This window comes from Schistocerca serialis, chromosome 8 (assembly GCF_023864345.2).
Source record: "Schistocerca serialis cubense isolate TAMUIC-IGC-003099 chromosome 8, iqSchSeri2.2, whole genome shotgun sequence".
Lineage (NCBI taxonomy): Eukaryota > Metazoa > Arthropoda > Insecta > Orthoptera > Acrididae > Schistocerca > Schistocerca serialis.
This window is the reverse complement of record NC_064645.1, coordinates 271,093,297-271,118,044: the sequence shown is the minus strand read 5'-3', so window position 1 is coordinate 271,118,044 and position 24,748 is coordinate 271,093,297. Positions and strand designations below refer to the sequence as shown.

The 24,748-nt window shown below is 44.5% G+C and overlaps 1 non-coding gene across 1 annotated transcript; it reads left to right on the top strand.

Annotated features, from left to right (window-relative positions):
- Positions 1-9,711: 9,711 nt before the first annotated feature.
- Trnaa-ugc (transfer RNA alanine (anticodon UGC)) lies at positions 9,712-9,786 on the top strand. The gene has a single exon. It is a non-coding gene; the product is annotated as a tRNA-Ala (tRNA).
- The last annotated feature ends 14,962 nt before the right edge of the window (positions 9,787-24,748 follow it).

Below are 24,748 nucleotides of genomic sequence, written 5' to 3'. Positions count from 1 at the left end.
AGATATTTAATATGTCACGGCAGCACTGTTAGGTTACCTAATACATTTACAAGCACTACATTGCTCTCAGTTACATGTCACAATTATAATCTTGCTGTGCACAGCACCTGACCTTGCTGTTAGCTCAGCGAGGGACCATGGGAACTGAGGACTGGGAAGTTTAAAAAATGGTTCAAATGGCTCTGAGCACTATGGGACTCAACTGCTGAGGTCATTAGTCCCCTAGAACTTAGAACTAGTTAAACCTAACTAACCTAAGGACATCACAAACATCCATGCCCGAGGCAGGATTCGAACCTGCGACCGTAGCGGTCTTGCGGTTCCAGACTGCAGCGCCTTTAACCGCACGGCCACTTCGGCCGGCCGAGTGGGAAGTTCAGATGGGGAGGGCGGTTGGGTGAATATTGTGGTGGTGGTGCGGACGCATTGGTGTAGGTGTGTGTGTGTGAAATTTTAAGTATACTTTTACATTATTTTTATGGTAAGTTGTGAATCAACGGGAGTATTGTGCTTCTGATAGTGCTTTTTTGGTCATCGAGAGATTATTTTTTTCCTCTGTATGAAACACACTTCCTGGACAGTGTTCATAGCTTTTGTTCTGTTATTAAGGCATGCTGGAGAAAAACATGCGTGAATGGAACAAGATATGCCCACCATCTGTTAAGATTGGAAGAAAGATTCAACTTAACTGCCTTGCATTTGCAGATGATTTGGCGCTGTTGGCAAACAATATTGATGAAGCAAAGGTTCACATAGAACAACTAGAACGATTAGCAGCAAAGATCGGATTGCAAATTTCGTTTGAGAAAACCGAAATGATGCCCAGCTTCCCAGCTGACACATCCCATATCATACTCCATAACGATCAGAAAATTAAAGCAGTAAAAAAGTTGAAATATCTTGGTGAGATTATTGCCTGGAATGTTAATGAAAGAGCATCAATAGATAGTAGAACATTAAAACTTCAGCGAGCTCAGAGAACCACGTGGCCAACCTACAAAAAATTATCTCTCTCAATAAATGCTAAATTTCGATATTACTCCTCCGTCGTTAAACCGGAAGCAACATACGCAAATGAAACACTATTCGGACTAAATACTCATGCAACAACTGACAAATTGCAGAACGTTGATAGAAGAATACCCCGAACAATTATCAGTAAGAAAAACCAAGTTAATGGGCAGTGGAGACTTTTGCCCAATTCAGAAGTGTATAAAGAAAGTGAATCCATTATTGGATACAATGCGGAAAAGAAGGATTGCATTTTTCGGCCACATATCTCGCTCACCAAATACTAGAATCCTGAAGCAGCTTTTTGACTACTTCTGGAACAGTAAAACCAAAAACATCTGGTTTAAAGAAGTACAAAGTGATCTGGATGAATTGAACATCACCACACACCAAATTCCACAAAGAGAAGAGAAACTGCTTCTGAAGAACAAATACGCAAGGCTGGCATTCAAACCATCAGAACGGAAGAAGTATGTCATACCTGCAGAAGAATGAGCAGCCAGATCACAGCGAATGAAGAAGTTTTGGGAAACGAAGAAATTGTTGACTGCTAAGACTTAAACTTAATTATTGTAGACTCTGCTGTATTATGTTTGATTTTAGTTCAAAAATGGTTCAAATGGCACTATGCGACTTAACTTCTGAGGTCATCAGTCGCCTAGAACTTAGAACTAATTAAACCTAACCAACCTAAGGACATCACACACATCCATGCCCGAGGCAGGATTCGAACCTGCGACCGTAGCGGTTCCAGACTGTAGCGCCTAGAACCGCACGGCCACTCCGGCCGGCTTGATTTTAGTGCTCCAATGTGGGCGTAAACTATGTAAATAAATAAGGCACGAGTTTCCCCATACCTATTTTTATCCCAGTGGCCTTGTGTTCTTTGTATTTAACATTGAACTTTCTAGCACTCATCTCAGTTCATTCGGAGCTGCAGCCATTACACTTTAATTCACAGATTTATATATTTCCTGCATATTGCTTCTTCATCTGTTGTGCTTCCGATATAACAAAATTCTGCCACCCTTTCCAAAAAGTCTCTTTTCCACCGGCGGGGCACATCATTCATTATTTCAGTTTTTTTCCCCCTTATCACTGGCTGCAGCCATATAATATTCATATTCCCTCAGTGATATCGCCGGAGCACGATCTGAAGAAAAGCGCTTCCGAGTATTTGCATGGGGTTTTAGAACTACGCCGCCCTCCGAGGCAGAGACAGGCGTGTCCTTATCTATCAGACCTCTCACACCGTGTCGAGACGGCATTTACAGAAGAGACTGTGTGCCGCAGTGCGCACTCAGGGGCGTGAGAAGCGGCGATTGAGGGCGCGCGTCAACACGCAAGTCACGCCTCCATTCAGGCGGCGCGCGACGGCAAAGAAAGCCACGAGGCGGCGAGATCAATGCCAAGTGTCTCCTCAAGGACAGCGCGTGGCGCAGCAGGAGCACACTCACCGCAAAAATCTGCCTACGGAATGCTTGCTTGATGGTGCTGCAACAAGGGAAACTTATAATGTGCGCCGTCCTGGTAAATGATGTCTGGAAACTCGTGAGAGAACTAAAGCAGCGTACGTAACAGCGCAACACTGTGCAAAGACGAGGCATCTGGTGCCTCATAAAACACAGAAAAAGCTCTCTCTCTCTCTCTCTCTCTCTCTCTCTCTCTCGCTCTCTCCCCTCTCACTTACACACACACACACGTACTTTCATATGGGCTCCTAAATCCGGTTTCCGTAATCGGATTTCGCAGTACCGCTTCTAGAATGCAACATGGATTCTAGGAATGCGGGTTTGGATGTCGGGTTACAGATCCCGCTGCTGAGGTTTGCCACACATACACCATCCGCTCAGAAGTATCCGGAGACCCCTACGTAATGCGGAATTCACCACTACATTTCAAGGGATGCGAACCCGCTAGTATGTTGTCAAGCAGAGCTCAATGACTTCGAACGTGGTCTATGAGCCGTGGTAAAAATTGCTGTTTTGAAGAGCGCGCCGCAGCGCGTAGTGTGAAGCAGTCGCCCTCCGTTTCTGGCGGTGGCGCCGCTGTGGCAATCGCAGTTTTGGTGTCTCCCTCTGGTGGGAAAAGGGAAAGGTTGCCTGTTCACGTGCATTTAAGGGGCGCTATGAGCTCGCCAGTTGGTCAGTCAGTCGGAGTCAGTCTGTCGTCCGCATTTGTGAGGCAGTTAGTGTCTGTTTGTCGGTCGGAGTGCGAGTATGTCCGTCGTTCCTATCAAGGTTGGATCGGTTGGTCGGTCGCGCACTGAGACACAAGACGACTGGTCCGTCTTGAGCGTCGGCGCATGTGAGGTCGCCACATGAGTGCAGTGGGCCGCGGCGTATAGCGAGGGTAGTGGCTTCGCGGTCGACACGAGAGCAACAGGAGTCAATCCACGACATCAGTCTGGCCGGTGCGAGCTGCGACGCCGTGGTGGAACTGGTTCTCCGAGCGCTTCTGGGCCCCTTCAGTTACTATCTTGTGGAGCTTGGCTCGGTCCTTTCCTGGTGCAGGGATGTCGTTTTGCCAGGGGGCGTGTTTCCTCTGCATGGTTGGGTCCGAGCCAGTATTTCCGCCATTATGTGTCTGGAAGTGAGTGGGAAACGCACCAGCAATGCAGTCGCGACAGAGCTGCAGTCGCGACGGAGCAGCGGGCAGTCAGTCGGTTGGTGCGGACCAGGAAGGACGGGAGATCGGCGCGCCTTCCTGCGTCCCTTGAAGCGGCTGGCAGCGGACGGTTCGGGAGAGCGATTTGGGGGTGCTGCGCCAGGTTTTCTCGAGAAATCGTCGTTTATTGGAAGTTAGGTGATTGGTGATGTGTGATTACTCTTGTTAAATTCTACTTGTTTTCTTGGTCAGTCTCTCGTCCCCAGCTTGCTCGTCCGTCTCTCGTCCGCATTTGTTAGGCAGTTAGTATATCTCTGTCGTTCGGAGCTGCCTCTGTCATGTTTGTCGGATTTAGTGTGTTAACGAATTTATTGCTTGGAGTGTAACGGCCTAATTCCTGAAGCATGATCTTGCCTATCTTCTTTAGAGGCGGTATCTGTATACTGTAGAGCATCGTAACTTGTTTGGCCAACCCTGTAGAATTTTAGATAAGATTGCATTTCGTGGGCTTTTATTTAAATGACCATTTTAGTATGTAAAGTTGCCACCCTTTCACCGTAAGACTTTCTTAGAAGTTAAAATCTAGTTGCACCTTCGGTGGCAAAGTCAATATTTTAATTTTAGGGTTTTGTACCATTTCCACCCCTCCTACGGGGTGCATAGTTTGTGTGCTTGTGTAAATTGTTAAAACTTTTACTCTAACAAGGGAACCTCCCCATCGCACCCCCCTCAGATTTAGTTATAAGTTGGCACAGTGGATAGGCCTTGAAAAACTGAAAACAGATCAATTGAGAAAACAGGAAGAAGTTGTTTGTAACTGTGAAAAAATAAGCAAAATATACAAACTGAGTAGCTCATGAGAAGATAGGCAACGTCAAGGACACTAAGAACGCAGGAGCGCTTTGGTCTCGTGGTAACGTGAGCAGCTGCGGAATGAAAGGCCTTGGTTCAAATCTTCCATCGAGTGAAAAGTTTAATTTTTTATTTTCAGTTTATGTGACAAACTCTTAGGTTTTCATCACTTTTTTGGGAGTGATTATCACATCCACAAGAAAACCTAAATCGGGCAAGGTAGAAGAATCTTTTTACCCCTTCACCAAGTGTACAAGTTAGGTGGGTCGACAACATATTCCTGTCATGTGACGCACATGCCGTCACCAGTGTCTTATAGAATATATCAGATGTGTTTTCCTGTGGAGGAATCGGTTGACCTATGACCTTGCGATCAAATGTTTTCGGTTCCAATTGGAGAGGCACGTCCTTTCGTCTACTAATCGCACGGTTTTGCGATGCGGTCGCAAAACACAGACACTAAACTTATTACAGTGAACAAAGACGTCAATGAACGAACGGACAGATAATAACTATTCAAAAATAAAGAAAATAAAATTTTCACTCGAGGGAAGCTTTGAACCAAGGACCTCTCGTTCAGCAGCTGCTCACTCTATCACGGCACCACGACGCACTGAGCTGCCTATGGGTCCCATGGACTACTCAGTTTGCATATTTTGCTTATTTTTTCATAGTTCCACACAATTTCTTCCTGTTTTCTCGCTTGATGTGTGTTCAGTTTTTCAAGGCCTATCCACTGTGCCAACTTATAACTAAATCTGAGGGGGGTGCGATGGGGAGGTTCCCTTGTAAGGTAATCTGGTGTGCTGCAGATTTGCACCAGTGTAGTCTTTCAGAGGTTGTTGTGAGCGGTCGTGACTACAGCCGTGTCAAAAGGGAGCGGCAAGGTTCTCAGCCCGAAAGCTCATACACTCAAAAATTTGTTTCTTTCTGCCTCTGAATAAATTGTAACTTGATATTTAGAGGGTGCTTTCGCTTAAAATTTTAACTCTGTTTTTTTTTTAAGAAAGAGGCTTATAGGAATAAAATTCCCATTTGTTAAAAGCAATTTGATTTTGATTTTATCAGTTACTCCTTGGCAACTACTTTCACGCTCACACAGTGTGATTAAATGTGTTAATGTTTTTGATGAATCGCTAGTAAATAAAATACATTTTTAAGAATATTCTTTGAAAATTAAATCCACTCATTTGACGTCATATGAGTACAAATCTATTATGGACATTTCAACCCCATGGCTCTCTGCTCTATCGTCGTAAACCACCCGTGCGTCTTCGTTGATACCACACACCACGTAGCCAAACACGACACTGAAACGCGAGTGAGCTCACGCGTAAGTAAACAAGGAAGTCACAGAGATGTCTATACAGACATGCAACGTATACATGTTCCAAGGACCTCATGAAATGATGGTATCCCGCCAATTGCTAAAAATGTAGTTACTAAAAGAAACCAGTGAAATGTTTGAAAAAGTTATTTGTATCACCAGTTAGCTGTTCATTCAGTGTGTTCTGATTATCCACGCTATGTATCGTAATTTCCAGCCGTTCTAGTAGATCCAGCTTTTTGCCTTTGTCCTGTCTATGTAAAATAACGAGATCCTGGTCTATTTCCAACATGGGGTGTCCCGTTTCGCAAATATGCGTGGCTACAACTGACTTTTCGAAATTATTTAGCCGGAAAGCATCTCTATGTTCTTTGTAACGTACTTTAAAGGACCTACCAGTTTGGCCTACACAGTTTGCCTTGCATGTGTTACGCTGAATTTTATAGACCCCAGCTCTCTCATATTTATCGCTTTCTTGCATTAGCCAGAGCTAACGGATATCACCAAAACGTTGTCAATAAATTAATGCGACAGAAACAGAGCGCGAATGCAATGAAGAATACCGCAGATAATATTACGAGAGTCACAATACCATACTTCGGTGATATTTCGCAAAAAGTGGCTAACATTTTCAAACCTTGGAAGACACGGCTGCAACAAGGGAAGTAGCCACGATGTTTCAATTTTATTATCATTTTTATTGTGCCTGGGGCATGTTCCATTTTAGCGAGTTTTAACAGGTTCTTTTACTTTTTATTATTCTGATGATGGAAGCTTGACTTCCGAAACGCGTCAATCTTAGTGTTTTACACTATAGACAAGTGGTTGAGCCGATATTTTTTTTAACATTGACATTCTCAACCACGACCTCGCATCCAGTATGGATAAAATCAAATTTCAACCCTTCTAAAGTTGATGTGATTGCGAAGCGAAAACGAAAAGGAAAAGGAAAAAGTACAGCTAAAACCAAGACGAGGTAGATATGTTGTGCTGACAGACAGGGGCCGTCGAGTATGGCGGAGAATTGTTGTAAGAAATCGCAAGAAATCAGCGGAAGAAGTCACTCGTGAGTTCGAAAGTGCCATCAGCAGTCCGCCAAAACAGTGACTGTGCGCAATGTGTTAAAAAGAATAGGGTACAGAGGACGAGCATCTCCTCATTAGCCTTACATTTCTATAGTCAGTGCTAAGCGATCTTTGAGGTGGCGTAACGAGCAACGTCATCAGACGATAGATGACTGAAAAAGAGTGATGAATCACGCTTAGCCTGTGGCAATCCGATGGAAGGTTTAGGTTTGGCGAATGTCTAGAGAACGCTACATGGCATCTTTTGTGGTGCCTGGAGTGCTACATCTGTTACTGGTAGGTTCGACCACCACCCAGTGTTACGGAGATGTTTCGGCAGCTCAAGTGGGAACACCTAGATGGAAGGCGACGTTCTTTTCCAGGGACACTGTTGAGAAACTTTAGATAACCGGCATTTGAAGCTGACTCCAAAACGATTCTACTGCCTCCAACATACAGTTCGCGCAAGGACCACGAATATAAGATATGACAAATCAGGACTCATACGGAGGCATATAGACCGTCGTTTTCCCCTCGCTCTATTTGCGACTGGTTCAAAAATAGTTCAAATGACTGCGGACTATGTGAATTAACATCTGAGGTCATCAGTCCCCTAGACTTAGAACTATGGGGGTGAGTCACACGAAAACCTTAAATGTCTTTTTATATTATTTATAGCGCAGCAGTGGTACAAAGCTGTATCACTTTTCAACAAAACTTCCCCCACGCTCAATGCAAGTCCTCCAACGCTTACAAAGTGCAAAAATTTCTTTAGAAAAAAATTCTTTTGGTAGCCCGCGCAACCACTCCTGCGCCGCGTGGCGTACCTCTTCATCAGAACAGAACTTCTTTCCTCCCATTGCGTCTCTGAGTGGTCCAAACATATGGAAATCACTTGGGGCAAGGTCTGCTGAGTATGGTGAATGAGGAAGACACTCAAAATGCAGTTCTGTGATTGTTGCAATGTTGTACGGGCAGTGTGGGGCCTTGCATTGTCATGTCCAAAAGGACACCTGCTGACAGTAATCCACGACGCTTTGATTTGATTGCAGGCTGCAGATGATTTTTTAGGAGATCTGTGTATGATGCAGTAATGCTCCAAAATGACGCCTTTTTCGTCCCAAAAGAGTGTCAGCATAACCTTCCCTGCGGATGGTTCTGTCCGAAACTTCTTTGGTTTTCGTGATGAGGAATGGCGCCATTCCTTGCTCGCTCTCTTCATTTCCGGTTGGTGGGAGTGAACCCAGGTTACGTCCTCAGTAACGATTCTTGGAAGGAAGCCATCACCTTCTCGTTCAAAGCGCCGAAGAGGTTCTTCACAAGCATCAACACGCCGTTCTTTCATTTCAGGAGTCAGCTGCCGTGGCACCCATATTGCAGACACTTTGTGAAACTGGAGCACATCATGCACAATGTGGTGTGCTGAACCATGACTAATCTGTAAACATGCTGCAATGTCATTCAGTACCACTGGGCGGTTTTCCTTCACTATGGCTTCACCTGCCGCAATGTTCTGTGGAGTCACAATTCGTTGTGCCTGACCTGGACGAGGAGCATCTTCCACTGAAGTCACACCATTTGCGAACTTCCTACTCCATTCGTAGACTTGCTGCTGTGACAAACATGCATCACCGTACTGAACCTTCATTCGTCGATGAATTTCAATAGGTTTCACACCTTCACTACGCAAAAACCGAATAACAGAACGCTGTTCTTCCCTGGTACAAGTCGCAAGTGGGGCGTCCATCTTTATACTGATACTTCGACGGTATGTGTGCATCTGCACAATGTTGCCATCTACAGGCCATTCTACACGCTGTTTGTAGCACGCTTACCAACTTACAGGATAACGGCGCGAAATTTCGATTTGTTATTACAAGTTTTCATTTGACTCACCCTCGTACCTAAACCTAACTTACCAAAGGACATCACAAACATCCATGCCCGAGGCAGGATTCGAACCTGCGACCGTAGCAGCAGCGCGGTTTCTGACTGAAGCGCCTAGAACCGCTCGGCCACAGCGGCCGGCTTTGTGACAGGAACAGGAAAGGAAATGACTGCTAGTGGTACAGGGTACTCTATGCCACGCACCGTACGCCAGCTTGTGCAGTATGTACGTAGATGTAGAATAGTGAAGTAAGGGGGAGATGGTGTTACGATATGGAGGGTGTTTTTCGACGTTACGGCGTAGTTTCCTTAAAGTGCTTTAGAAAACGCTAAATGCGGAATGAAATGAAAATATTTAATTGAACTGCGTACAGCATACAGTAGAGGAAGAGTTCGGAGCCGATGATTGACTGTATCAACTTGACAGTGTCAACCAGTCGTGAAGCAGCGCCTGTGAAGCAACAGTTTGTCAACAACAACATTCCTGAAATGGACTGGACTGCCCAGGGTTCCGAACTGAATCCAATGGAATGAGTCATAACTTCGACTTCCCTTCAGACCCCAGCGTCCGAGATCAATGGCTTCTCCGGTTTCGACTAACGAACAGTAATAGGCTGTCATTCCTCTACAGACGTTCAGACATGTCACTGAAAGTGTCCTTGAGCGGAGTTCAAGCAGTCATAAAGACGAAGGGAGGCCACACCCCATATTAATATGAAGATGGTATCTGTTCCTTCGCACATGTTTAAAAGAACAGATACCATCTTCATGTATATAAGTCTAACCGGCTCATGATCTTCTTCATCGCAAATGCACTCTTATTGCCCGAACTCTTACGGGAATCGGTAGATTGACTGCTGCGAGTAATGAGTATAGCGGGCAGGGGCACTACAAATGTAGTGTGTGGACAGCAAGTTGGGAATGTGGGTCTCACGGGGAGCGTGCAGTCGCACTATCCTCTGTGCCCTCGGTGGCTCAGACGGACAGAGCGTCTGCCATGCAAGCAGGAGATCCCAGGTTCGAGTCCCGGTCGGGGCACCCATTTCAACTGTCCCCGTTCATATTTATCAACGCCTGTCAGCAGCTAAAGCTCTGGATTCATTGAAATTTCACCCCATATTAATGTCCGTTGCCAGGTGTCCAGATACTTATGACTCTGTTGTCATTTCAAAAATGTTAGTTAACGTGGACCACGTTAATTTGTGTGGAGTGAAGGAAAAGAAGCTTGTGAATGACGACGAAGTAACTGTTTTCATTAGTTTAACTCAAGAGTATCACGTTTTATCTTTATTGGGTAGAAAGAGATGCTGAAATAGTTCCTGAATTAGCGGAACCGAAGTTCCTGCCGTTAAACCCACATCCTTCATAGCTGGCTTATTTCTAAACTGCTAAACCAACCTTCTCCTTTAGTGGTAAACGTTCTGACACAAACAAAGGCTGGTGACACAACATTCACTAATTCTGTGCAGAGGAATACGAATGTGCCTTTATTCATTTGTGAGTTACTCATTCCAAGCCCGCAAAAATGCAGGACTACAATAACGTTCGACCACTTCGCATTTTTTACCCATGAATGTTTCGCGCGCATTAATTGGCGTACAAAAGATTCTTAAACTCTCTTCATGAATCACTTACTCCGTATTCTCCTCAAGCGTTCACTGACGCCCAAAGGAAATCGTACTCTCTTTACCGAAAGTTTCGAAAGCACTGATAACCTCACATTACCAGGCTCACTAAATCGAGACAGCTAACTTACAAGTACAGTTCGTGTAAAAAATGACTGAGGCTCGGAAATCCTATGTTTGATAAGCCTAGAAAATGTACTCGGGCCCTAAGTGTAAACACGAAAACGAAAAACTCTTTCTGGAATTCGAGAGATATCGTAACTCTGTGTGTGTAGCCTAATTTGTAATTCCGCTTCACATAGCACAGTAAAATTAGACTGCGAGTGGAGATTTCTTCTTGCTGAAACCAACTAATACTATTGTGCTTTTTCTGTTTGCGCAACATTTGTGTTTGTCATAGTAACACGACAATCTCTTGTACCCAGTTTAGCGATCTGGAACTTAACAATCTAAGAGAAAAAGTTATTTTTGATACAGCTGGGAAGGGTCCACGCAAGTGATGGAAAAAATTACTTAGTTTTCGATCTTTTGTGTCGGATTAGAACGCTACGTGGTCCTTGGGACGCAAGAAATCAAATGCGTCCAGAATTCAGCTGAACTTCTTCCTGTATTCGAGGATGATACCTTCGACTTCCACTGTTGTGTATTGAAGAGTGATGCAAGGGAAGACCGAAGGCAACATTCGGTGTCGTTTGAGGTTGTTGAACATGCATTATTACATAACTCGGCATTTCATAGGCGCTGCTGCAAGGTTCGTTCTAAAGTCTGTTGCAGCGACACCTATAATATTTTCTGTTTAATATACGATCCCTTGCCATAGTTCGACAGCAGAAAAACACTCAAATCCCGATGTATTAGGTCTTCGACATTCAAAACCGCTTCGCATTACTCCTTTCATTCACAATTTATTGCAGAAGAAAGTAGCCTACGCAGATACAGGTGTTGAACAAAAATATGGAAACATCGCGAGAAATATATAGTTGCACATAAAACATGCAGATGCTAGCCGAGTCTGCGGGTGCTGCTGTTGTATTTGACCACGAACAGCATCTGTGCATTGTCCTGTCAGCCGTGGTCAGAACAGTGATCTGTGTATTTGTGAGTGCATTATTTCGGTGCTAAGTGAATTCGAAGGCGTGCAAGTTGTTGATGCTCATATGGTAGATGCTTCCGTAAGCAAAGGAGTGTATGGTATTTCAAGAGGCACCTAATCGAAGATTTATACCGCGTATAGGGAATGCGGAAAAAATATCATCCGCTAAAGTCACAACGTCGACGAAAGTGTGCGTTGTGTGATCGTGACGTATGGTCATTGACGAGAATAGTGAAGAAAAACAAAGGGGGGGGGGGGGGAAGCAGATGCAAAAGTCACTGCAGAAGTGAATGTCGCATTCGCGAATCCTGTCAGAAACAAAACAACACGAAGGGAACTCTCCAGAAGCAGGGAATTGCAGGGCGAGCTGCAATTTCAGAACCAGTGATCAGCGACGGAAAAGTCTAGCAGGAAAACGTAGTGCCGAAGTCATAAAACTTTGACTGTGGAGCAATGGAAGAAAGTTATTAGGTCTGCTTTGTCGTGTTTCACACGGTTTCAGAGTTTATGCCCCAAGACTGAGAAATGGAGAGGTTCGGCGACAATGTGGCAGCCATAACGTGCTATTCCATGGGCTCGTAGTTACTCTGCAAAGTCGCCAATGATTATGTGAGGATTTTCGGTGGTGGCGTTCGTCCCATGGTACAATGTTTCCTCCGAATATTGATAATGGCTTTGAAGACAGGGCTCCTGTTAACACAACTCGCACCGTCCAGGACTGGTTTTGTGAGCACGAGGATGAATTACCACATCTCCCTTGGCCACCGGAGTCACCATATCTCAATTTATTCAGCCTTTGTGATGTACTTTGGAGAGAAGGATGCGTGATTGCTATCGGCCTCCATCATCATTAACTCAGCTTGTCACTATTTTGCAGGAATAATGGTATAAGATTCGTTTGAAAACCATACACGACTCGTATTTATCCATTCCGAGACGCCTGGAAGCTGTTCTGAACGCCAATGAGTTTTCTACATCGTAGTGGCCATGGTATCGTTTTATTTTTGGTAATTCCATATTTTTGTCCACACCTTGTAGGTGGACCGCTATGTCTTTAAGCGAACTAGTTGCACCAGACTCCGTAGCTGCAGGCAGCGGTGTGGGGTCGTCAGGGGGAGGGGGTTCAAGGGTAGGGGGGGTCATGATGAAGAAACTTCCAGAAAACATTTTTAGTGGAATCGTGTATATTTTTAAATGACTATCAGTTTCCAAATTTCACAGCTAACTTTCGGATAATGAAGTAGCATGTAAACTAGGGGACTCGGAAATGGGAAGAAATCCTCGAAATTACAAGCTGTGTTTAACGCAGGTTAAGTTTCATTTGCTTGCCTGAGGGCGTGCCCATGTGGATGTACTTACAGCCTGACTACCTCCAGAGAACAATCAAGTAAGGAAAATGCGCTCATTCGTAGTACGACCGCAGCTGCTGTCAACAACAGATTAAACAAGGTTCTTGAGACCAAAGGTAGAAACGGCAAACCACAGGAATCTAAGTAAGGCAAGGGAGAACTTCTCGTTTTAATACAAAATAACTTTCCCGAAAGTAGGCAGCAAGAAACAGCGTTACTCTGTTTACTCGCTCGTATAGCCATAGTATTCATAATCATACTTCCCGGTGAAATACTGATAATGCTGAGTGCAGACTTAGATTTTACATTCTGTCAACTATGATGATTGTAAGGTTACGAGAGACTGTTGATATTATAGTTCTTAAACAAATCGTATGACACATGGATTCTCAAATTTTCGGATGAATGCTTTTCAAACGCTGTATTTCTCTGAACTGCTGTTTCTTGGCCGTTACGGCAAAACTACGTGCTAAGCACTAATATGACAAATTCTTATACTATTAAAGGATTTTATACGGGGTGATTAAAAGTAATCCCACATATTCGTACAGGTGGTAGTACTGGTCAAAACTAGGAGAAAAGTTCCTACAAAGGATGATCAATAAGTTTACATTTGAGGGCTTCGCTGCAGCATATCTAGAACGTCCCGCGACTCCGGTGCGAGTATATAAGCACCGACATGTAGGCTAGGGATTTGTGTGATATTCGTATCTTTCCGATGTGTGTGTGTGTGTGTGTGTGTGTGTGTGTGTGTGTGTGTGTGTGTGTACCGTAAATGTGGAAATGTGATGTATGGAGACATCATTATCGATGCGGACAAACTGGATCAACGTGGTTGTTCTCATCTTGGCTGCCGAAGGACAAACACTGATAGACATCCGCCGGAGGATGAAGAATGGGTATGAAGCAGAACATCTGTCGGAATCCACCGTTGTGGAATGGTTCAAAAATGGTTCAAATGGCTCTGAGCACTATGGGACTTAACATCTATGGTCATCAGTCCCCTAAAACTTAGAACTACTTAAACCTAACTAACCTAAGGACATCACACAACACCCAGTCATCACGAGGCAGAGTAAATCCCTGACCCCGCCGGGTGTGGAATTGTGTGCCAAGTTCCCAAAGGGTGTTGCTGCTTCATAATAACACACGACCCCACATCGTAAATGTCATACCGTAGAAGTTACGTCACCTCAAGCGGGAGACAATCGCAGGGGGGAGACATAGGGCGGGTGCACGAATATCACGTCTTCGGTGCCTTAAAAAAGGCCTTCAAGGCGACGATTCCTGCTGGACGAGGATGTGCAGCAGGCAGTTACGGACTTCTTCATGCGACAATTTTACCAATCGGGTAGGTTCAACCTGGTCTGTCGGTGCAATGATTGCCTCAGCGCTCACGACGATTTTGCCCGATTAGCATACAGATTCTGGACTGTACTGCATTCTAACGGAAACTTTTTAATCGCTCCTTATGTAATGATACATCCGAAAAGCAATACCTGTTAATGTATGGGCGTATGTGTCCTCTCATTTCCATTTGTTATGTAGAAGCAGACGCTATAGGCCCAGCTCCGTGTGATTAGTACGTATCGCGACATCCTTCAGCCCGTCTTCGCAGTGAATCACGCAGTCTTTCGATTACACCTGACTGTATTGGGGTTGAATAAATGATATTTAATTGAACCCTCAGCTACCGACAGGTGTTGTTGATATACGTCGATGGGGACAGCTGAAAGCGTGTGCCCCAACCGGGACTCGAACCCGGGATCTCCTGCTTACATGGTAGACGCTCTATCCATCTGAGCCACCGAGGACACAGATGAATAGCGTGACTGCAGGGACTTATCCCTAAATGTGTGTGTCTCACGGGAAGCGTGCAAGGGACTGCAGCCAGCTGTCGAGGTATGTCAACAACACCTATCGGCAACTGAGGGTTCAATTAATTATCTTTTATTCTAGAGAAGCTGCACGGTCATCAATGGCATCTGTTCTTTCGATAACAGTCACTATTTTCATATATATTATTTGGGTTGCGTCAAATGCGTTGGTCACACACACTTATAACGCCTACACACTGTCAATGTGTTAGGCACAGGCTAGTGCTTTTAAATTCAGGTTCGGTGAACTGGAAGGCCATGCAACAGGATCCCCTTGACGAATCCATCACCCATGAAACGTCGCGGTGAGGTACTGTCGCACGGTCCGTACAAAATGAGGCAGTGCTCCTTTGTGCAAACACCACTGTCGTTGTCTTTCTGCAAGGGTGACGTTCTCCAACAACGCTGCTAACTTACCGTGCAAAAAGCGGTCATGTACAATTAATGTGCTTGGTAAAGTATAACAGCCCTATAAGGTTAACTCCGACAGTTCCTACCCATACATTGATACCATAGCGACCCTGATGCCTCACACGCCCATGACTGCTCGATGATTTGCATCTACCCACGTGTGCATATTGTGCTATTTACTATCTCATCTGTTGTGATGACCTGCACCAGAGGATACTACGTCACTCGTCACAAGGAAACGACCCATACCTCAACAGGTATTTCTTCTAGTTTGCATCAATACCATCTTATGTAGGAATATATGAAAATTTTTAAAGATTCTGTATGTTTTGTTGTTAAAACGATGAAAATCTTAAGACATCTGTGGAACACTGAGCGGGGATGGGGTGGGGGGCAATGGCAAGTTATGTGTCAGAGGATGACAGAACAAACTGTGACACCCCCTCTTTCCAGAAACGAATCCTGGATCTGCGCTTGCATAACCGAGTCTTTTAAAAAAAAACACGCTGTTGCATTGGCTTCCTGCCCGAAGGCAGCGGCTTCATTTCTGGTGGTGAAACAAATTTTCATCTCCAGGATATCTCCGTAAATGACGAGCGAAATGGTGGCATATTGCCGCTCACAGACAGATTGTCCGAAGTTACATCCAAAGCGTAAGACGTGTTTGCTGTGGAGCAAGAACACGAGAAGCTGTTGGAGATCTGTCGAGGACGTGGACATAAAACTCTGCAGCCCCTGCGAGGAGCGGACCCCCGTGTTTGGCCCTCACCCTCGCCTCAACAACAGGACAAACACTAGGAGAGGCTGTGCGCCCACCGCTCTGTCATCCAGTCCCGGCAGATGCTCTTCGGGCGCGGACTCTCACAACTCAACGGCGAGAGAGCCGACGGTGGGCGAGGGCCTAAAGCCAACTCGCCAGCTGTACAAACTTTGCATGCCTCCCTGCACTAACGCCGTACGTATTAGCAGCTGCTGCTACGAGCTGTTTATACGCAGTTATAACAGTCAGTTATAACCCATACACATTAGTATAAAAATAGCTGTTAGTACGTACCGTGTTTTATAGACTATAAAAGGCTACGGCCTATAAGACGCACCCTAAGTTTTAAGCAATTTTTGTAAAAAATAAAATTTTTCCCTGAAAATCGTCATCTGAACTTTCTTCGTCGTCATCGTTGTCCTCTTCATATGTACGAGTAAGATGGTCTTTACTGCCACACTTCTTAAAAGATTTAACAATAATGTTTTGGTCTCATTCTAGACCACGACTGTTTTATCCACTGACGAACTTGTTTGATTGAAGGTCGTTTTTAAGCTCCCTTCAGTGTGAATTCATATTGGGTTTCATCCATCATGCATTCGCTCCACTCCTCTCTCATTTACACTTTAAATGGTTTATTTGTCGAGGCATCAAGAAGTTGTAATTGTGAAATAAGTGCTCCCGAATAACAGCAAGCCCTCTCTCCAGAATGAGATTTTCACTCTGCAGCGGAGTGTGCGCTGATATGAAACTTCCTGGCAGATTAAAACTGTGTGCCCGACCGAGACTCAAACTCGGGACCTTTGCCTTTCGCGGGCATGTGCTCTATCATCTGATCTACCCAAGCACGACTCACGCCCGGTCCTCACAGCTGTACTTCTGCCAGTACCTCGTCTCCTACCTTTCAAACTGGTAACATCCCCTAGGCTGTGGCTAAGCCATGTCTCCGCAGTATCCTTTCTTTCAGGAGTGCTAGTTCTGCAAGGTTCGCAGAAGAGCTTCTGTAAAGTTTGGAAGGTAGGAGACGAGATACTGGCAGAAGAAATGCTGTGAGGACCGGGCGGGAGTCGTGCTTGGGTAGCTCAGTTGGTAGAGCACTTTCCCGCGAAAGGCAAAGGTCCCGAGTTCGAGTCTCGGTCGGGCACACAGTTTTAATCTGCCAGGAAGTTTCACAGCAAGCCCTGTATTTCCCTGATTCAATTTCTCTTTCACACAATTTTTCAAATGAGTGCTAAACTGATCTAGCACAAGAAGAGACACTTCTTCAGTTAAGCACCTTCCCTTCTCTCCCACACTCTGTTAATCCGTAAGTTCATACCAGCCTCGTCCAGCCAACCCCTGTCGTGTACGTGAACACCACCACCCAGCGGTATTTCAGGAGATTCTGGCATTGGTTTGCGCTTGAAAATTATCATTGGATTACGTTTAGTACTGTCAGCACAACATGAAAGCACAACAGTGCAGTGCATTTTTTCATGTCCTCTTGTTTTTATAGTTACGGTTTTAGCACGTTGCGTGGCAATAGTTCTGTTACTTGGCGCATCAAATACCAGAGGAGCTTCGTCCATATTCGCTATTTGGCTTAGTTAGTGCCACAGCGGTTTTCTTTCGATGTTGTATAATAATGCGATGGAAAGATAATACTCCCTGTTCATATTCTTGTGGCATTTCCTGAGATATTTTCGTTTCGGTTCGCATGCTAAGTCCATGACACTTCTTAAACTTGTAGCACCAACCAACTCCACCCTTAGAACTCTTACGTCCCACTGCAGCGCTAGTTTACTAACATATATCTGAATCATTTTTGTATTAATTCCAGTGCCATTTTGACGGTGTTCATGAATCCATTTCAATACGTCATCATCTAGTTTTGGCCATTTTGCATTTAGTCCTCTGTTTGCACATTTAGTCTTCATTTTTTCTTCAGTTCTTCTTTACTAGCTCGCCACAGCGAATGGTTTTTTTTTTTTCCTGTTGGTGGAGAGTCGAAATGCCGCTCAGCTGCTCTGTTTCTATATTCTTCTGTTGCTACTTTCAATTTATAGCCGGCACCATATCAATACCTTTTATTTTTTTAAATTACGAAACTAGCTACTAACAAAAATATTGCTCTGTTACTGATAACACTAATCACTGTCAATAGCTATAAGGTCTGGTCCGAAAATGTCAGATGTAATTTTAATAAATCAAGGTGTTCGATGAGGACGCTGTCTATCACCGACGTTATTGAATTTATATGTTCACAACCTAGTTATGAGGTGGAAAGTTGAAATACACCTAGCAATTAAAATAGGAACTAGCGTACCATTAAATACTCTGTTATATATTGATTAAACGACAATTATACGGGAAAAAGAAGGTAATTTACAAAGAGCAATATAGAGATTGAGCCAAAACGCAATATACTACTACTTAACTACATCTGCAAGTAAGACAAAGATAATGGCTATCGAAGGAAAGAATCCAGTTAGATCGAAAATAATAATAAATGAGCATTTTATAGCAAGTAGCCAACTTCAGTTATTTAGGATATGATATTAGTTTCAACTATGAAAAGATGAGGAGAAGACGGTTAATAAATACTCAGATGTCTGCGGAACAACTGGAAGAACTTTGGGAAGAAAAACAAGACAATAAACTGGAACGAAATTCTATAAAGTTATGGTATAATTTACTCTTGTATATATATCCTAATCATGGACAGTAACAAAAAAATCGCGTATACAAGCAGCAGAGAGGAAGTTCATGAGGTACTGTATGTAACAGGCTGTAATAAAGTGTATAAAATAAGGATTGAAACAATATGACCAGATTTAAAAATCTTTTCAGAGAGAAGAGAAGAGAATAGAATGAAATGGAAGGATCACGTTGACAAAATTACAGAAAACAGATTGCCAATAAAGATAATGAATTATCGGCCGACTGGAAAGAGAGAACTAGGTAGGCCTCGTAAGGGAGGGATGGATGGATGGATGGATGGATGGAAGACACCAGAACAGGTGATTGCAACACCTAATACTTGGAAGGAAATGATGATGACTAAAACATATTAAACAAACATATGAAGAGGAGGAGGAGGAGGAGGAGGAGGCGGCGACAACGAATAAGAAAAAAATGACAAGGGATAAAAGATGTAATGACGAAAGGAAAAGGTGAGATACATACAAAGGGAACAAAATGACGAACTTTGTTTCGAAATGTGACAAAAATCAGTCTGAAATAAAAGTTAAGTCTCTGGTCTGACTGTAACGAAACCCCAAAACGATAATAAACCAGAGTAAGAGATCTTATTTATATTGTTTCACGCCTGCATAGTCTAGTATCCGTGTAAGTTAGGCTGAATTATAATGAAGTCTCTGTCAGTAATTTGGGTTATTCGAAGCGACTAGCACACCTTCCAAGTGTTACAGCCTATCGAACTATTGGTCGTATGCGCAGGCACGCCCCTCGGCTCACAAAGGCAGGCACGAGGGAGTCCAACGCAGCAGGCTCATGTGTCAACATCAATCACAGAGCAGTCTAAACGTAGGGCCGCACCCTACACGGGGAAGGGAGGAGGGGGATTCTGGGAGGCTCTTCAAACCGCCTGCTGTTGCCAAAGAAATAGAAATGCTGCCGAGAGCAGCTGAACAAACATGGCTTCCAAGTTAATCGTGTACGGCGCAAGAGAACAACACTGCCGCCGTCGCATTCCTATCTTACGCAAATACAGCAATAGCATCTTAGTCCATATATTTTCGTGATCTCTTAACATCAGTGGACTTTACAACTTTTTTTTCAGGGAGAAGACGAGCGTCCCAACTAAATCACAACAGGAACTTGATAGAATACGCTCGATAAAACAACCATATTCGGAAATAATTTCTTGTCAGACTAAAACCGTGTGCCGTGATGATGATGATGATGATGATGATGATGATGATGTTGGGGTTGTGGGGCGCTCAACGGCGTGGTTATCAGCGCCCGTACAATTATCCAATCTTTGCTCAGTCCAATTTCGCCACTTTCCTGGATGATGATGATGAAATGATGAGGACAACACAAACACCCAGTCATCTCGAGGCAGGTGAAAATCCCTGACCCCGCCGGGAATCGAACCCGGGACCCCGCGCTCGGGAAGCGAGAACGCTACCGCGAGACCACGAGCGGCGGACACCGTGTGCCGTAACGGGACTCCAACCCTGTATGTTTAAATCTTCCAGGAAGTTTCAGATCAGTGCACGCCTTGTAACGGCCTTACTTGGTTTATGTTGTTATACTGTACACCTACTACTACTCATCGTTGTTCTGTAAATCATTAATGAAATCTGTATGTATTTTTTCTGTATTTTTTTCTTTTCTGTGTTAACGTTGCTCATCTTGCATTATAATGATTTTGTATATAGAGAGGCAATGTACTGTATTATGTAGAATCAATATTACTATTTTTTGTGTAGTGTTGTTCCCATGTATTATGTAATTTCGTTGTAATTCGAGAAGCTTTAACCCATAAGAAAAATTAATATCTGTGGAAAGTGTTGCAAAGAGACAGCTGAGGAGCGATAGTGAGTGATTGTAAGCTACAGTTACGAGTAAAGCTGAACACTTACGAGCGAGAGAAACTGTCGTTACTTCAGACAGTGAACTGTGTATGGTCAGGATCCGTATGCTCGAAACCGCTTCTGGAATTTATGTAAGGGCTGGGTTCCTAACAATTTCATTCTGTCGTTGTGAAAAATAAACAGGCGGACTGCGTGTCAGGATGCATAGTCGACCGTCCGTCCACTGTTGTTTTCTGGAAATCATCTTGTGTTCTTAATGCTAAATTTACTCTATCAGCCTGTCCCTTCCTTCTGAAACATGGAAAGTTTACTATGGAGTGTTTTGGCGGGTCGGACAGCAACGAGACAGCGGAGCATCGACACCAGAGATCCTACAACAGTCGTCTCAGGTAGGAAGTTGCAGCACACATATCTCTGCAAATCGCACTGCCGATTGTCAACAGACAAGACACTGCTGTGAGTTGTCAATACGAATTCCCATTGATAGACATTATTAAAGTGCATTCGCAAATTCAAGTCAGTTTTCAATTTACCCTTCAAAAATTCTCCAACAACATCTCAGATTAGAATTACGTTCTGTGCTGTAAAAAGCTACTCTGAATGCCAGAACTTTACGTAGTTGTCTACAAAGCGTTTTGATATAACCGTGTATACTGAGACCTTTGTAATCACTTAAGTACCACTTTAAGTGAAAACTCCTTACAGACATTATCTGAAGCCGAGCCATCACTCATTTTTTGCGCTAACATTAACTTTATTCCAATCAGCAATCATTTATTTGTTTGTTTGTTGATTGTCCTGCTTAATAATTAAAGTTTCCCACCAACCACATTCTGAATTCTAACAGATCTCAACTATTAATATTAATAACCCAATACGCACCAAATTAGCCAGCTTGGTGAAAGGAATTTTCCGTATAACTTGCACTGCCCACCCACATTTCCAGAGTTATTTATTGCAACAGCAGCTCTTACTCAATAAAGTGGGGCTCAGAAAAATGTAGACACTCTTTGATAGTCAATATCTTTAGAACAAAATGACGTTTCGTTGAAATTTTGCGCGGTAGTGCAGCCCATTGTTTTCTCAACAGGTCTTCGCGCTCGTTTTGCAACAGATGACAGTGCAGCATTGAATGCAGTAAGGTTGTCGTTTGGGCAACGCAAGTGGTACTGGAATTGCGAAAACATGGTGGAGGTACAACGTAAATGAAGCAATGTATACGGACCTCAGCCACCAACACGTACATCAATTTATCGTATTTGGGATAAATTTGAAGCCGACAGTACTGTGCAGGAAAGATCTGGCCGACCAAAAACATCAACAAGTCCAGCTTCCAGAGCTGCTATGTTTACTAGGTCATCTCAAAAATCTGTGAAGTAGGGCGCAGCGGGGTAAGCCGATCAAGAGTGCGACGAATTCTTAGGATTGTGGAAAGTGTACATTTCAAGATCGATGCACGCTATGAACGAGGACGGGCCGGATCAAAGGAGGGAGTACTGCGAATGGTTTGGAGGCATGCTTGCGAGGATGAACGATTTGCAGGGATGGTTATCTGGTCTGACGAAGTGCAATTCAGACTGATTGGTACTGTAAACCACCACTACTGTGTGTACTGGGCTCCTGAATATCGTCACGGTCACGCGAACAAATATGTTAATTTGGCGGGTGTTAATGTGCGATGTGATCTGTCAGTGGTTCAAATGGCTCTAAGCACTGTGGGACTTAACATCTGAAGTCATCGGTCCCCTAGACTTAGAACTACTTAAACCTAACTAACCTAAGGACATCACACACATCCATGCCCGAGGCAGGATTCGAACCTGCGACCGTAGCGGTCGCACGGTTCCTGACTGAAGCGCCTAGAACCGCTCGGCCACTGCGGCCGACGATCTGTCACTGTGCGATTTGATTGAGCCATTGTTCTTTGAGGGTACCATAAATGGTAAGGGGTATCTTCATAAGCTGCAAACATCGATTTGCCTGCCATCCCAGAGGCGTTTGGAAACGAAAGATTTTACCTGCAACAAGATGGCGCTCCGCCTCACTACCGCAGAGATGTCACAGCCTACTTGGATGAAACTCTAACGGGACGATGTATAGGTCGGAGAGGAACTGTTGAGTACCTTCGGACCTTAAACCTCTTAACTTCTACCTACGGGGGATCTTGAAGAATGAAGTTCATCAACAGACCCCAGCTACACAAAACGAGATACGAGAAACCATCGAGGCATCCTGTGCAGCTATCACACCGGCAACCATGACAGCCGTAGTTCGATCAACAGTTCAGCGGCATCGATGTTCTTTGGCTGCTAATGCGGGTCACTTTAAACACACAAAATAACCTTCCCTCCGTACGAGAATGGTAAAGGTATGTCATTTTGTTCCATTACTATTAAATATCAAAGACTCTACATTTTTGTGGGCCCCTCTGTAGTATTTTATCTGTTTATGTCTCATTTATATGTACTTAATGAATTGCTCCGGGTTAGAATTTTATTAGTCGACCACAATGTTACTGCGCCTGGGGGTGAGAGCGCTTAGGTCGGCTACTCGTGTGTTTTTATCGTGTTATTTCACGAGGACACACTGAATCACTTGATAGTACAGGGTGATCAAAAAGTCAGTATTAATAAACCACGGAATAATGTAGATAGGGAGGTAAAAATTGACACACATGTTTGGAATGACATGGGGTTCTATTAGAACCAAAAAAAAAAAAAAAAAAAAAACGAAGTTCACAAAATGTCCGACTGATGGCGTTGGACAGCAAAACTGCTACCATGACGGGTGAGAGATACGCCGCGATGATACAGAATCGCATCACCCCCAGCCTGGCTGATAAACACCTGCTAGAAAAATGGTTCAAATGGCTCTGAGCACTATGGGACTTAACATCTATGGTCATCAGTCCCCTAGAACTACTTAAACCTAACTAACCTAAGGACATCACACAACACCCAGTCATCACGAGGCAGAGAAATCCCGGACCCCGCCGGGAATCGAACCCGGGAACCCGGGCGCGGGAAGCGAGAACGCTACCGCGCGACCACGAGCTGCGGACACACCTGCTGGAACGTACAATGTTTATGCAGGATGGCGCTCCACCCCATATTGCTAGACGCGTGAAAGATCTCTTGCGCGCGTCATTTGGTGATGATCGTGTGCTCAGCCTCCCAGGTCCCCAGACCTCAGTCCGTGCGATTATTGGCTTTGGGGTAACCTGAAGTCGCAAGTGTATCGTGATCGACCGATATCTCTAGAGATGCTGAAAGACAACATCCGACGCCAATGCCTCACCATAACTCCGGACATGCTGTTCACAACATTATTGCTCGACTACATCTATCGTTAAGGAATGATGGTGGACATATCGAGCATTTCCTGTAAAGAACATCATCTTTGCTTTGTCTTTCTTTGTTATGTTAATTATTGCTATTCTGATCAGATGAAGCGCCACCTGTCGGACATTTTTGAACGTTTGTATTTTTTGTTGTAATAAAACCCCATGTCATTCCAAGCTTGTGTGTCAATTTGTACCTCTCTATCTACATTATTCCGTGATTTATTGCCGGCCGCGGCGGCCGTGCGGTTCTGGCGCTGCAGTCCGGAACCGCGGGACTGCTACGGTCGCAGGTTCGAATCCTGCCTCGGGCATGGGTGTGTGTGATGTCCTTAGGTTAGTTAGGTTTAAGTAGTTCTAAGTTCTAGGGGACTTATGACCTAAGATGTTAAGTCCCATAGTGCTCAGAGCCATTTGAACCATTTGATCCGTGATTTATTCAGTTTTCAAATCTATACTGACTTTTTGATCACCCGGTATATGCACGACTACCTTGAAATCATTCATAATATTCATACCTGTTTACTGTAACGTCAGCGCGTCTTTCCGATAACGGCCACGTGAGATTAAGTTCAATAATATCGTGGTCAGGTAGCAGTAATACAGATGTGACTTGTTGTTGGTGGTGGAGGAGGAGGAGGAGGAGGAGGAGGAGGTGTGTGTGTGTGTGTGTGTGTGTGTGTGTGTGTGTTTGTGTGTGTGTGTGTGTGTGTGTGTGTGTGCGCGCGCGCGCGCGCGCGCGACGCACGTGTGCTTGTGTGTCCAGCAAGAGAACAAAAAAAAAAAGTCAACATTCCCCATAATGGATGCAGAGTCGGTTAAACTTAAACACAAGGTACTCGCATTAATGAACGGCCAGAAGGCAGCGGCGCGGTCGCGTGGCAACGGCCGCTAGGACGCTGCCGCGCGGCGCCAGTTGGGGCAGACGGGCGGCTGGCTGTATTTGCATTTCTGTGGCGGGGCATTGTCAGCCGGTTGCGGCTGTGGCTGCGGAGAGAGCGCGT